Below are 15,134 nucleotides of genomic sequence, written 5' to 3' on the forward strand. Positions count from 1 at the left end.
ACAGATCTATTCCCTTTCTTGGACTTTATGGGGCATCTCATGGATCTTTCACTTGGACTGAATACAGATGCATAACTATTTTCTTTTTAAGAGGACTCCCTGGCATTCATATATGAGCACAATATAAGTCACAGCAACACAAAATTTCTTGAGTGTCTAAGAATCAAGAAGTAGCAAATACACACAGTACAGAATGCAAATCCACAAAATTCTTAGCACTTGAAAATGATTTATAATTAGTCATGTTTCCATATTTTGCATTTGATAAATCATATGAATTTCTCATTTCAGAGCTTACATGTTTAATTATGTATTGAAGATATTTCTAAAACCTTTGCGGTCAAAAACAGTCATTTTACCCTCTTATGTGTAAATATTTAGAAAGCAATGCTGTCATGTTCTTAAGACAAAAAAGAAAAATATCCAAGGGGAAGCTCTGTCAATGGGTTTTGATTTGCAGTTCAAAGCCATTAAACTTTTCCATTTACATGCAAAATACAAAACTACATGTAAATGTCAACTGATTTAAGGATATAAAAACAAGTGACAGTTTAGCAATGTTAAATATGCTGATATGCAATTCTGCAGTAAGAGAAGAAAATAGTATTATTTTCCACTGCATAAACAATTATCATTTTCTATTTAATTAACAGAAAGTAACCTTTATTACTCTAGAACCGGGATACATTTAGTGAGCAAACATGCAGAAAAACTGAGATGAGATATATTATACTTATCAACATTTCCCTGCACAAGTCTGCTTGTGTGTAAACTCCCCAGAATTTATTTTAATGTAGAGGTCAGAACTTAAAGGTGTTTACAGCAATTTGTGCTAGAATTTCTTGTGATAAAGTTAAGGAGCAGAAAAAGGAGCAGCAAACGAGAAATTGTGGCAAACATATATACTGGCCATCAGAAATCATACCGTTGCTAAAACTGCATGCATTGGAACTTCCAGCCCAGCCAACCTACCTGGTCAGCTGGTTTAAAGATTCTATGGCCGTGGTATAGCTGATTACATACCTAGTTGTATAGAACCCTCACAACATGAAAGTAAATTTGGGCACTGCAGACATTTGTATGAATCAGTCATGATTTGTTTAGGAATTAAATTTTTCCATTCAGGTATTCTAATATTTCCCCTACCTCAGCTTGGAGCAGCTTTGGGGAGGGGTATTATTTAAATCAGCGCTGCATTGTTGAGATGTTTCCTTAATCCATTTAGTCTCTGTTGATTCCCGAATACAATTTACCCTCTACCACCTGCTTACTGGCTGCGGAGGAAATTTACAAGTCCCTGTTTTGTAAAATACCAAAATTAAAAGACTTTATGAGATCTGATTATGAGATCCTATGTCTGGGTAGTTTGGCCCTTATGATTATGGATCAGGAGACACTGGTTTCCCACCCGTAAGACAAAAGTGGATTAGTGTGATGCTGTTGTGTCGGTGTTCCGTTGCGCCAGAAGCGGCTTAGTCATGCTGGCCAGATGACCAAACTGTCTGCGGAGCAGACAAACGCCGGCTCCCTCGGCCTGTAAAGCAAGATGAGTGCTGCAACCCCAGAGTCGTTCGCGACTGGGCTTAACTGTCAGGGGTCCCTTTACCTTTAAAAATGGATGTATAGATATGTGAGAGACAGCTCTTGATTTTTGAAATTCACATCAATAAAATATTTTCAACTGCTAAAACTTAACAGAATCTTAAGAGACTTTTGCTATTTTAATTTTGTGTCAATAAAATTCTGATAACATATACTGAATCAAATGGTATTACCATTAACAATTTTCAACTGAACTTCATCAGAATCAAGAACATCTAGCATTTTCTGGTTTTGCCTGAGAAAATGTTTTATAGCACGTTAAGGCTGGAAAAGCAGAAGTGCAATCTTAGTGTATATCATTTCAAGTTTGTAGGAAGAGACCCAGGCAGCATAGAGCAAATGATAATAATTCAGATACCCTTAGGTTTGTCAGTTGTTTAAAGATAAATACAAAACCATAAATCAAAGTTATTTCAGTGGGACAAGACACATTCTTTGAAATGTACAGTTTATCATACACTTTCCACAGCTTTTGGGGGGAGAGATAAGGCACATGCTTGTTTACCCAAAGCACTTAAGAACTGTGATTTATTTGCTGGAATTGTCACATTTTGGATAGTAAGAAGAAGTAGCTGTTAATGGTGTGCCAAAAAAGAAAAGGGGGGGGGGGAGCCGAAGACAGTGAGACAGTTAATAAACCATTTGGAGTGGATAATATATAGAGGAAACAGATGTCTTCTTAAAAATAAACTGGGTGTGGGTGGGTGTCCTCCCTGTTTTCCTTTGTTGGCCTGAATGAATAAAGCTTACAAAAAGTTGGGGGTGGGGGGAGATAAATACATAAGATACCGTCCAGTAAAGGTTAAGCACATCTGAGTGCCACTGATTTCAGTAAGTGACAGTTAAGCATATATCTAATTTTCTTGCACTGTCAATTATTTCTTAAATCATGGTGTCTGTGGCATTAAAACTCATATAAGCCACAGCAAACAATTTATAAACCCAACAGTTATCCTAATTTGTATTTGATTTGAGTTTTTGTTGTTGGTTTTAATATTGCATTTAATCTTAATCAAAATAACAACAGTCCCTAACCACTGGCCATGCCAGCTGGGGCTGGAATGAGTTTTAGCCCAGAAACATCTGGACGATCACAGTTTTCCCACTTTTGCCCTGGGGTTTGCAACCGGTCAGATTCCTAGGTGGGGGAAAGTAATACATGTTTTCTACATGGTAACGCCTGTCAGATACTTACTCTGCTTGCAATCACCTTCTTGGAACTTAGTCCATGAGCTAAACCTTCTGGCTACAATATCAAACCATTTTTTCCCTACTTTTGTTTGTTTGTGTCCCCCCACAATTCACCCCACACACCTGATGATGAGTGCGGGAAAACTCAAAAGCTTGTCACAATTTTCTTGACTTTTTCATTGGTCCTAAGGTATTACTAGAATGTGGACTTTAAGAATATAAGATCATTTTTACTGAGTTCAAAAAAATTGTCCTGATCCAGCTAGGGGCAACGTGCATGGCTCTCTAAGAGGAAAAGGAAACATATGCTGAGATGGATGCTGTACTGTTCCTACCAATGTAGAAACATAGGTTGTGCTTGCATAGCTCTGCTCAAAAAATCAGTGATAGTGATTAGTTCTTTGGGGTAAGGCTAGATTTCATTTAGACAAATGAATTTCTGTTCCTTTTTTTGCAGCAGTATGCAACTAGATTCCGGTAAAGATAAAAAAGGATTAATAAAATCCTTTAAAAATATTCACTATCATCACAAAATGGAATGAGCTAAATGTGTGAAATGTTCTCTATTCATTTATATTCCAAGAAAAAGAACACCCATTTTATTTAAGTACTTGGTCATCTATTTTCTGGGCAGTCATTTGAAAGCTAGGTGCATCTAATTTTTAAAAGTGCATTATTATGCCATAAAGACAAATAGATCACGAAAGACTAAATGGCTGCCATCTCTTGCCAAAAAAGCAATTAGAAAATTGGATAAAGGAATTAATGTGGGTATGTTACACCTGTCAGCAGTAATAAGTATTTTGACATGAGCAGAATAAAATTTGACACAGTGCACAAATACTGATCTGATCCACAAAGTACTTAGAATGCAAATAACTACGCATTAATCACTTCCGTGTCGCCAGACGAAAACATCAGAAAGCTATTCTTATCACAATTTGTCTATAAATAAAAGTGAGTCCCTGAGCAGCAGAATAAATTACCCCTTTGCAGATAATGATAATTTACACTAATGTAAAAATTAATTCTTAATCACATTATTAACACTGTATTTATCTGGTGAACACCAACTAGAGTAAACATGATTGCTTTGTACGTAAGCAATCAAGTGAGTTGATTTGATGCAATTAACATGGGCAAACTCAAATCCTCACAGCTACATTCTATGGTTTGGGGCAACTCTAAGAGGTCTGTTCCCCACCCCCCGCCACCGCCGCCAAAAGAATCAAACTTCACAGGAAAAGAGTGAACAGGAAAATAAGTGGTCCTAATACCTGCAATGCAAGAAATATTAACTGTGCAATTCTATTTTTCTTCTGCTGGTTTACCTGGCTTTTGCTCCCACTATAACATGGGTGCAATGATGACACTGCACTGGAGAGCTGTTGGAATGTTTCATCGAAGAAATTTAAAGCTCTTTTGGGAAGTTCAGCATCTTTCCAAGAGTTCGCCAAACATGGGCTTGGAATCCTACCATACTCTGCTGTGTTTTCAAATTTCCAAGCAAGGATAAACAAAAGACTATTGATTTCTCATTGTTACTGTCTGTTAAGCAGTTTGGGGGAGCTGCAAGATAGCTAGACAGCTGCAGTCCCTCCCCCCCCCCCGAGTGTCCACCTTTCAGGGCTCTTTACAATTGGAATTCCTGCCCAAAATTATTAGCTTTACAGTAATTGTTAACTATTCAATACCATTTTTGTTGGCTCAATTATTTTACTGAAAGGAAAAAATACTCAATGAATAATTTAAGCATTAATGAAATTATTACACAAATGCTTTGACTGGAGGAAAATCTATAGTTCAGGGGAAATATTATTCAGAAAATATTGCAACTGCATGTTTGTTCACAAACTGGATAAGGGATCTCTGTTGGCTATCAGATTTATTTATTTTCACTTTGCTTTCTCACTAAATGTTCTTGCCTTTAAAGCCATTCCTAGTACAATAGAGCATTTTATTTTCAGCTTACTCTCAAGAATGAACTTGAACATTGTCGATGTTTTTGCATTTCTTTACTGCAGTGTTTACCAGCTGAGACTCTCTCAGTGATTTACAACTTTAATTAATTAAACTCCAACCCCCCCTATGTGGTAGGTTAGCATTATTATCTATTCAGAAACAGTGATCTACTGAGAGGCCTCTCTCCCTTGGCTTCTTAAAATTCTGCCACCAAAGTGAAGGGAGAATTGAGCTAATTTCCCTTTCTCTGGCCAATTTCCCTTTTGCCACAGCTAACTCACTCTTGTCAAAGGCATATTTATCCTCAGGGTTCATACAGTTATATCAAATAAGTACATTATGTTCCATTTCCAGAATTCACTGAAACATTAGGGAAAAGAACAACACAGAACAGTGATAAAGGTAGTCTGGACATTTCCCTCTACAAACTACACTGCAGATACTAACCATAGAACGATGACTTCTAATCGCTTACACAGGTCTCACTCCAGCAAGGTTATAAAAGTCATACTCTAGCACAAATAGATGGAATTTCCAGCTATCCAATTTATGACAAAGAAAATGGATATGATCGTTCAGCAGGCAACACAGATCTTGATCCCAAAGCTGTTGATCAAGAACAGCAGCTTTTTAAATCACTTTATTGTGAGGCCATAGTTCCAGATATTAATTTGTTCCCAGTGCATTAGGAGATCTGGTCCTAAGAAATAGGGAAGAGGAGACTGCCAGAAGGGAGAGCTGGGGATTTAGGGAGGACATTGGTTGTGGAAAGAAAGAGTGGAAAAGGGAGACTACATGTATAATGGGAATGGGCAAAGGAGAGAGGAGTCTGAATGGATGGTTGCAATCAAATGTACCTGATGCTGAGGTGCATGCCTGGCAAGTACTAAGATCAACAAATATACACATATACCTATTAAAAAATGGAGAGCAAAGTAAATCACTCTCCTTAAAAAAAATCAGTAAAGGACTATAAAATGCAAACTTGGCAATATGTTTTGGCAAGAGAAAAATTCAGCAGTGTTTACTCTGTGCTATAAATACTATACTCTTTGCAGGCAACTGAATGTTGGAAAAACATGTGCAAAAGTGATGGAGGCATAAATGAGATTTCATTTCTCCTGCTCTTCAACCATCCAAAGGCAGACCCAAGGTTGATGTCTTATCCTTTATAACATTTTGTTCCTAAGAGTATCATTAGTATTGAAAGACCTTACTCTTTATCCATAGTGGATTATAAGAAAAATACATTTGGGTATTATAGAAAAGCTATTACTATTCAACCGTAGATGAGAGAAAGGAAATCAATGAGACATTTCTCTCATACAGAGGAGCAAAAGGTTGCCAATGTTATAGTAAAATTCCCATTATCTCTGAAGCCTAACTGCACAATGGTACCTCCTTGAAGAGAACCATGCAACTTAATCCTATCATATTACGTATAGGTAGAGCTCATCTTATGCTGACTTTACATACACAATCACAGCTTTATGAAGATTGCAGATTTGTGGTTTTTTTAAAGGGGCAGGATTGTAGGAACTGCCCCCCTCTGGAAGGGCTGTCTGAGATCTCATGGAAGCTCTTGCATGACCTTCCAAGAGTCCAGTAAGCAAGGTGGGGCACCTACAAAGCTCTCTGCATTGGATTGGGCAGGAGAAAGGTGCTCTCAGCACCAGCTTTGGACAGGTAGGGATGATCACATGGGAACTTCAGAGAAACCATGCCCATACAAAATGACCTGCATTTCAGTCTCTGCCTATGGCTTTATGCCTGCCACACTGACAAAGTGCACATGGGCAACAGGAAACATTGTACTAATTTGTTAAATAATGTGGCTTTATTTCCTATCTGATCCCTGCCCTCTTTTCACTTCACTTTTTGAGACCTGTGCTGCACATTGTATGCTGTTGTTACGTAAATTAGCCGAGTCCTATGCTAAAGCTAAGATGGCTACCATTAGACCAAGAAGATGGTTGGTATCAGGGTTATCAAATAAATCAGTGTAATAACTACAAATATTCTGCTTTCTGACACAATCTAAGCTGGGACAATTACCCAATTATATCTTCCCCCATCCTCCAAACAACCCAACCACTTACCTAACCATTGTTCATTGCAAGTAGAGGATAAATAGCAGGATCATGGCAGGCAAGGTTATTCTTTCATAGGAGTTCCACCTTACTTCCATAGCAACCTACCTTCTCATTCTCATTCTCTCTCTATCTCTATCTCTGGACTTTGGATAAAGCCTAGATCTGTGTTCCCTCATAGTTTGATGGAACATACAGGACAGAATCTGCTTGGCTATAGCATTGTATCCCAAACTCACACGTCCAGGAAGCCCCTTTGCTCTTTGGTCTTGTCGCAATCTGAATACTTTCTTGTTCCAGAAGACATTTGAGTTGGGTGTTCTCAGGGCAGAGATGAACTGTTTCTCTTTCAGAGGCAGCACTGCTGCTGCCTGCCAGCTTTTCTCATTGACTTTGTGGGTGCCCACGCACCAATGGCCCCCTGGAATTGGCTCCTATGGTCTGGAATGCTCCTGTTTGGGCTTCCAGCAAACCAGGTATGTCCCCTTTCCTGATATATTCAATTAGCCTTCCCTGCTGTTTTTCCATTCCTTACTGTTCCACAGACATTCAGCATTTTTGGGCCACTGAACACAGTCCATATTTTGCGCCTTTTTTGTGACAAGGTGTGGGGTGAAGGGCCCTATTAGATTTCCTCACCTAAATACCCTGCAAACCTTGGGGTTCTGTAGAGCATGCTGATACCCCCTCTTGTTTCTCGGTGACTGTTTTGCTTACATTCTCACCAGCTGAGTTTGCTTTTAACGGGGGTCATTTCTTTAAATCTGTATTTTACTTTTACCTTTGCTACCTGCCTTAATTTCCTGGCAAATCAGAAAAGCTTTTCAACAAGTAAATAAAGATAAGGACAAGATAAGAAATGGCTTTTGGTATAAGAATAGTGTTTACATTCTTTTTTATAAATTCAATCCTTTGAGGGTTCCTTAATCTGCTGTACCTCATCCGATGAAGTGCTGAACAAGCATGAGATGTTAATAGTTATATATCACATTACGAAATTGTTTTGCAATTCATCTTATTAATGAATACTCCTGTAGATACTATAGGTGATAGCCAATTTGCACCTATCTTTTTCCCTTTAAAAATAAGATTCAGCTAGTTCTCTAATTAAGCAGCTGTAAACAGAATGGTTGCATAATATGGTTTCACCAGTGGCTTACTAATGGCAATATGTTGTTGTACTGTACTTCTGGGGATATACCACTTTCACTGCAATGCAGAAATTAATCTGAGAATGAAAGAATCCCACAGTCAAAATAGGAATTAATATCCTTTTTAATTAATTCAAAGGCATTTTTGTTAAGGGAGAACATCATGGTTCTAAAACATTTTGGCACTTCCTGATTCTAAGCACTTAACAGAGACTGTGATGCATTCCATAACTATTATAAGTGATGATAGTAATGCATTTCAATAATGGAAAGTAATAAAATATGCTAGAAATGTTCCTTTTTCAAGGGAAACATACCTTAATTTTATTATGGTTTGTTGTAGGCAGTCATTTTAGAACTTGGTCAAAGGAGTCTCAAATAAAAGAATGCCTTTTTTATTAGATAAAAGAGCCTTGTACAGTCCATGGCTTTCTATAAGTACTGCCCATATTCCATGGATCATCTAAAACTGTAGAATGTATGTAAGAGACTTGTACCACTACTCCAGATGTATGGCCAGAAAATGGGGTCCGCTCTCTAGGAAATCTTGTTCTCCCCTCCCTTTTTAAACTTTGGCCAAGTTCTCCCACTCTCTACCTTACCCCTGACTTAAATCTCTCTGCCAGTCTTGTACCCAGCAGCTCTCTCAGCCAAATCCTGAAAGTGAAGCAGCACTACTGAAGGGAACTCTTACCAGTGGTTCCCAGTTAGGGGTCTGTAGAACACACCCAAGGGGCCTGCAGCTCCATCCCTTGCCTCCCCCACAACTAAACTTTTGTCATTTTTGCAAGGCAATATTGTATCACAAATTTTACAGCCTGTTTTAGTACTGTGCGATTTTTCAATATATTGGTCAAAATTGGTTTCAAAACCACACCACAATAAAGATTTTGACCTGGCAATACCCAGCGATATATCACTCCTTGTGCAAGGGTGAGCAGGGCGGCCAGTTTCAAGGCACATGATTATCTCAGCTGATAACGCTGCTGATCTGAGCTGTGCTCACGCTGAGGGAAAACAGCACAGCCAGTTGCGAGGTGCTGCTCTCCCCTCATGCTGACAGAGAACAGGACAGCTGATTGCCCTCACTTCAAGGCACCGTGGCACTACCTTCCTCTGGCACTAAGGCGGAGCAGATTTTCTCAGTCAGCAGGAAAGCTGTAGCAGCCACAGTAGTTGTGCATCTTTACTGGCTGCCACCACTGGCTGCCCCACTGATGGAAGCATGATGCACCACATCCCCTCCCATTCAAACCATGCAGTGGAGGTGAATCCACTTCCTCCTCCCCCCATCCTATCTCTGCAGCTGCTCCTTCCCTCATCCCCACACCTGAACTGCACGGCCCCCACCCACATGATCTCTGTGACTGCTTTTATTTTCAAAAATTAAGAGTTGCTCTAACTCCAGAATGGAGTCCTTGAGGATGACTTGCCTTTACTATGATTAGTACAACTATTCATACTTCTAAATTTCTTTTCTGGGGGGTTGAAATGGGTTACTTATTGTGCTAATATAAAGAAATTAATGGTGACTGTTAGCAACTTGCAACAAATACAAGATATATATTATAGGGTTGCAATGCTGATAAGAATACCAACTTTGGTAAGCCTTCATACAAGCTAGTAAAACCCCTCCACCCCATTCAGTCTTGTTATACATCTGCCTGTATAGGCATTTTTGTATGCAGCTACTCCCTTCAGATGTGCCCAGTTTCAAAACAAGGACTATTTCTCAATAGTAGGTTCCCTTTGCCAGTAGTGACATCAGCTATTAAAATGTTACAGGATACTAAAGTCCAGCTGCCCTTTGTGAAAGAAGGGTGAGAGTATGCAAGTATCTCATATTTGTGGAATATGCTTTGTGTCCATGAAGAAAGAAGACCTGTGTAAACTTGGCAGGTATCACTGTATGTAAAGATATTAAAAGCTTAAATGGATGTACTACAGTGATTATAATGATGTAATTGCTACGCCAATTCCTGGCTAGCACCGTATTACACCTAATTAGTCCCACATCATACTATAATTAAGGAGTAAGGTGCAAAGAATGCAGTCTTAGTCAACAAAGTCAGAAAGACAGCTATGAAAGGAAAACAAAGAACATTCTAAACCAAGCTAAAAGAGGAACAAATAAAAAGCCTGCCACAATCTTGACAGATGTCTGTCTATTCAGCCCAACCTGCTGATGATCATAGATTGAACAGTACAAGTCTGTTTTTGTTTCCTGACTTCTGCTGAAAAAACACAACACAATTGTAACCCAGTTGAAATTACTATAAAAATACCTGTATTTCTCATTTATCTAAGTAATGGAAGATTCACAGGTGTGAAATATTATATTTAGACAGAGATTGCAACGGCCCACTTCTTGTTCCTGATGGAAAGACATCTCTTTCTGCTTCCTACCAAGACACAACAGACAGGTTGTAGACATTCCCTGTTAATTAAATCTAATTGTCTTCTCTATGCCTTTCTCTGTCTATCTGATTTGAAGACCACTTTCCTGAGATCTAAACCTGTAATGTGTATGAATCCTTTACCCAGAAGTCAATAGGTAATCTTAGGAAAAATCCTAGGGTTCCTTCCTTGGAGTAGACAGCCAAAAGCCTCTAAGGAAAGAGGAGTCAGGTACACAAGGTAGGCTCAATAGAGATTTATTAATCATTAAGGCACCTCTGAATGATCAGCCACGAGGCTATTGCCACAAGAATGGTCTGAGAACAGTACATGCCCTTAGGCTCTTCATATACACTCTTCTTCTATCAGGTAAATACATGCAATCCATGTGCCCGTATCATTTATGCAATATTATTAGCTAAAGCTATGCGTGAACAGCTTGTGGACACTCTACCTGGCCTTCCAATTGGACACACCATATTTGGAGTTGTTTTCCACTTTGAAACTCCCATTATCTTATTAAGGTGTTATCCTCAATCATTCCTTTTCAGCAGGTTTTGGCTTGCATATTTTGTTACCTTTCCCTCCCAAAATTGTATTTGGCAATTCTCCTTGTTTGTGCTAACTCCTTATCATTACATTGCGATATGTTTTCCTCCTCTTATCTGACCAGCTATTAACCTCCTATTAAAAGAGCATAGTTGCTGAGGTGTATAAAACACACACACACTTCTAATAGTAAGAATGTTACAACATCTCTTCCCATAAGATGCTGTGTTATCCCTTGATACATTAAAGCTTAGAATCTAGACTGAGCAACAATTTGCCGGTTAACCTTCATATACTTTCCCATTTAAGGATGGCTAATGGCTATTTCAATATTTACTATCTGGAATCTTTCTTCTAGGTCAGGGATGGGGAACCTGTGGCTCTTCAGATACAGCTAGGCTCCAGCTTCCCTCATTTATGAGCATTTGGAGTTGGAGTCCAAGAGCACTAGGAGAGCAGCACTGATTAGGAAGTCCAAATCAGAGTTAATGGTGCTTACCAACTTGTAAAAGGATGTTTTACACAATGCCTGGTTTTATTTACTATGATTCCAATGTGGACATTTGGGAAGATGCTTTACCTGAGATATCCTGTTACCTACAAGACATTGGAAACAAGTTTGTGCCTGTCATAGGACATAGGCCACATGAAAAATTTCATGCAGAACCAGAAGGGCAAGTGGGTGGCCACATTAAATCCAGCAATGCTCCCCAAAAGGTACCCTTTAAGTTCACCCTTATTTGTTGGCTATCACTTGAGCAATCACTGTCTGATTGAGCCATATGCCCAGCATATGCTTTCCCGTAATACCACAACCGTTATTGTTTATATTTCTAATGGTCAATATAAGCTAAGATAAAAGAAGAAGAAGCAATAGGTACAGACCAAGAAAGGTTTGAGGCAGTGTTACTATATCAAGTCTAATAATGTAGTTACTGCTCTGTTGTGAAACAATTTCTATCACTGCAAAGCTGATTTTACATTTCATTTATTTATTGTTTAACTTATTATTCACTTGTCATCTGAAGCTCTCCAAACAACTTACATGTAAGAAAAACATGCACATATGTTATATAAAATGGGTGATATTCAACTAAGCTTTTCTCGGAATAATCCACTGAAATTAAAGAACAACTTAGCCATGTTAATTAATTTCAATGAGTTTACCCATACTTGAATACCACCCAATATTTTAATATGGAGAAATCACGCAAAGTAACACTTTTTAATCTGGGCGGAAAACTAATAATTGTGACAGTGACTAATGGGCATAAATTCTAGGGACAAGATACACAGAAGACAAGGGTTAGTTTGCACACTGGTTTAGAAAACAAGTTGATTGACTTGGACAACATTCAGGCATGGCACACTTCATATCAGTTCTGAAGAAAATCTGAGACTTCATATGTCTCCCTGTTGACTTACATGAGGAATTTAATAAATGGCTATAACATTTTTACTTTTTTGAAAGAATTGGATGAAATTTGCAGGCATAGTGAATGAAGATTACCAAATTCCACAGAGATAGGTGCAGGTGGTTTTGCACAAGGTGAGTATTTAAAGTTTGGGGAAAATTATTTATTATTTTATTTATTTATTTTTTGAGGGGGCCATTATCTGAAAATGACATACATCATAGACATGCCCCTAGGTTTAACCTGAAAAAAAATCTGAAAGGTGGCTGCAGGGGGCAGAGGGGTTGAGAAAGAAAGTTGTTAAGGTAAGTAACAGGGAAATTTATATTTGAGGGAAATTTTTATGAAAATAGTGTGCATAAAATTTCAGGAGCTAAGGACCTCGTTGAATGAAAGGCAGCTTGAGGGGGTTTTCAGGGGGGGGTGCTTTCTGTTCCTTCTATTAGCTCTTCTGAGAGCACTATGATTGGAAGGAAAGAGAGTCCTGGGGTGGAAAAATTCTAGTTGCAAGCTAGAGCTCTCAAGTCAGAAAACTACAGTGGTACCTCGGGTTAAGTACTTAATTCGTTCCATAGGTCCGTACTTAACATGAAACTGTTCTTAACCTGAAGCACCACTTTAGCTAATGGGGCCTCCTGCTGCTGCTGCCACGCCGCCGGAGCACGATTTCTGTTCTCATCCTGAAGCAAAGTTCTTAACCTGAAGCACTATTTCTGGGTTAGCGGAGTCTTTAACCTGAAGTGTATGTAACCCGAAGCGTATGTAACCTGAGGTACCACTGTACACCCCTCCTTGTCCATCTGCCCTCCAGTTATTTTCCTTATATGGAGAGCTTAGAGGGGCAATGTAATCTTTCTAAATAGTCTGACATTGCCTGGGTCTTCCAAATGAGACTTCAGGAGCAACACTTTAAGCTATTTTCTTGAAACCCTGCTTCACCTCCAACAAAGCCTGAATCACTCTGAAGCAGACTGCTGTGGTTCGGGATTCAGGTTTCATCCAAAGTGGGTACACACTCCTACCTATCAAAGTAGTACAACTTACAAATAAGCATAGGATTGCTTTGCATAAACAGGTTGCTATAATAAAACAGCCAACCCAGTCCGAGGCAGGAACCTGATGCAAGCAACAATTTGCAACCAAGTGCCACTCAAATATTGCCAGAACTGGCTCTAAGGATATTGCTCCTCTTGCTAACCAATCCATGCAATCTAGGATCAGAACTCTTTGGGAGCATCTTCAGATTTTTCTGTATGCCTTTTTTCTGTGAAAGATATCCAACGTATAAAATTGATTTATTCATTCAGACAGGTTATTTGTCACATTACTCAACTCTGCTAATATATTGTCTGTTATTATAAAATCCTATAAGCTGCCTCTAGCAAAGGTTTCTTCAAACGATTTGCATTGAACAGCTTTTATGGGATTATTTCTAAAGATTTAAAAGCAATCTTAAAATCAAAAAGCTTGTGAGAAATTCAGCTGGTTCACATCTGACCAAATCATCAGATACCAAAGCCTGAGAAAAGAAAAAAGGCTAATTTTAACTTTAAAAGATGCTTACTGTGTCTACTACAATGAACTTGAGATCACTCAGCTATTTCATATTGCTCTGTGATATCCTAGCACATTATGAATTGACTTCATCTTTTCACCAACTTGTTATTTTGCTTTTCCCCCTGTCAACTTTCTGTTCTTGATTGTACCATAATCAGGTCCCTATTTTCTGCTTTTTTAAAAGTTTGCTAAAAGAGAATGAACATGAATGGGAATAACAAAATAAATGAAAGGGAAATAAATAAGGAAACAAGTAGAATTTTTATGAACAGCAACAATTTAGTATGGAAATCAATGGTGGGTGAACAAAGTGAGGAAACTGTAGCCATCCAGAAGTTGTCAGACTCCAACTCCCGTTAGCTCAAGCCAGCATGGCCAATGGTTAGGGGTGATGTAGGAGTGATGTAAGTTGCAGTTCAGCAACATCTAGAGGGACACAGCTTGCCTTAGAATGACTTTTAAAAATGTCTAAGTTGCAAAACTTATTTAAAATATGAACTAAAGATAAGCATTTTATCCCATTTACAAATGCAATTTGTCACTATAACACTGCATGTTTCACTTATACATCACTACAACCCAAATGCAAAGTAAATAGTTCAACACGTCTATTGACAGCTGTGATAAATTACAAGAAACTGAATGAATAAAAAGGTACAATGTCTACCATCACAGAAACTGGGAGATTGTAAAACAACAAAAACCTTTAATTAACTCAGGAAATTAAAACGTGACTTTAATAAAGCAACCTTAATAACCAGACACACTCAGATGAACTCACTACCACATATTAATCAAGAACAAGAAGTAATTTCAGGTACATAAACAATTAGGTGCTTACATACTGCTAAAATTAAGCAAAATACAAATACATTTTACATGGCTGCTCAGATAAATGATAAAACCCTGATATTAAGGCGCACATACACACAACCATAAATTACAAGACTCTAATTATCTTTTTTTAAGGCAGTGTTGATTTAATCATGACCATTTATTATATAACAAGCAAGCTTAACTGGGAACCATGCAATTTTGGGGATGTGGGTTTAGTAAGCTTAGCTGAAAAGTTTCCTGTTTCCAAGTCCTGCTGATTTTTATTGCTTCCTGTTGATGATGCCTTTATCATTAATTATGAGAAGCCTCTGAATTGCCCCTTGAATTACCCCGATATCTGTTTCTATACAGTGCAGCTTTAATTATCACTTTCCTTGCATATT

General features: G+C 38.4%; 1 protein-coding gene and 1 long non-coding RNA gene across 4 annotated transcripts in view; one reads left to right on the plus strand and one right to left on the minus strand.

Moving 5' to 3' along the window:
- ATRNL1 (attractin like 1) overlaps window positions 1-15,134 on the minus strand; it is a 494,510-nt gene that overhangs the window by 71,629 nt on the left and 407,747 nt on the right. The gene's annotated exons all lie outside the window — the stretch shown is intronic.
- The window catches only part of LOC310707722, a 48,703-nt gene that overhangs the window by 26,247 nt on the left and 7,322 nt on the right, over window positions 1-15,134 (plus strand). The window contains exon 2 of the long non-coding RNA XR_014526693.1: window positions 12,414-12,491. This is a non-coding gene — a long non-coding RNA (uncharacterized lncRNA). The remainder of the gene's footprint in view (window positions 1-12,413; window positions 12,492-15,134) is intronic.

This window comes from Podarcis liolepis, assembly GCF_965112155.1.
Source record: "Podarcis liolepis genome assembly, chromosome: 5".
NCBI classification, from domain to species: Eukaryota; Metazoa; Chordata; class Lepidosauria; order Squamata; family Lacertidae; genus Podarcis; species Podarcis liolepis.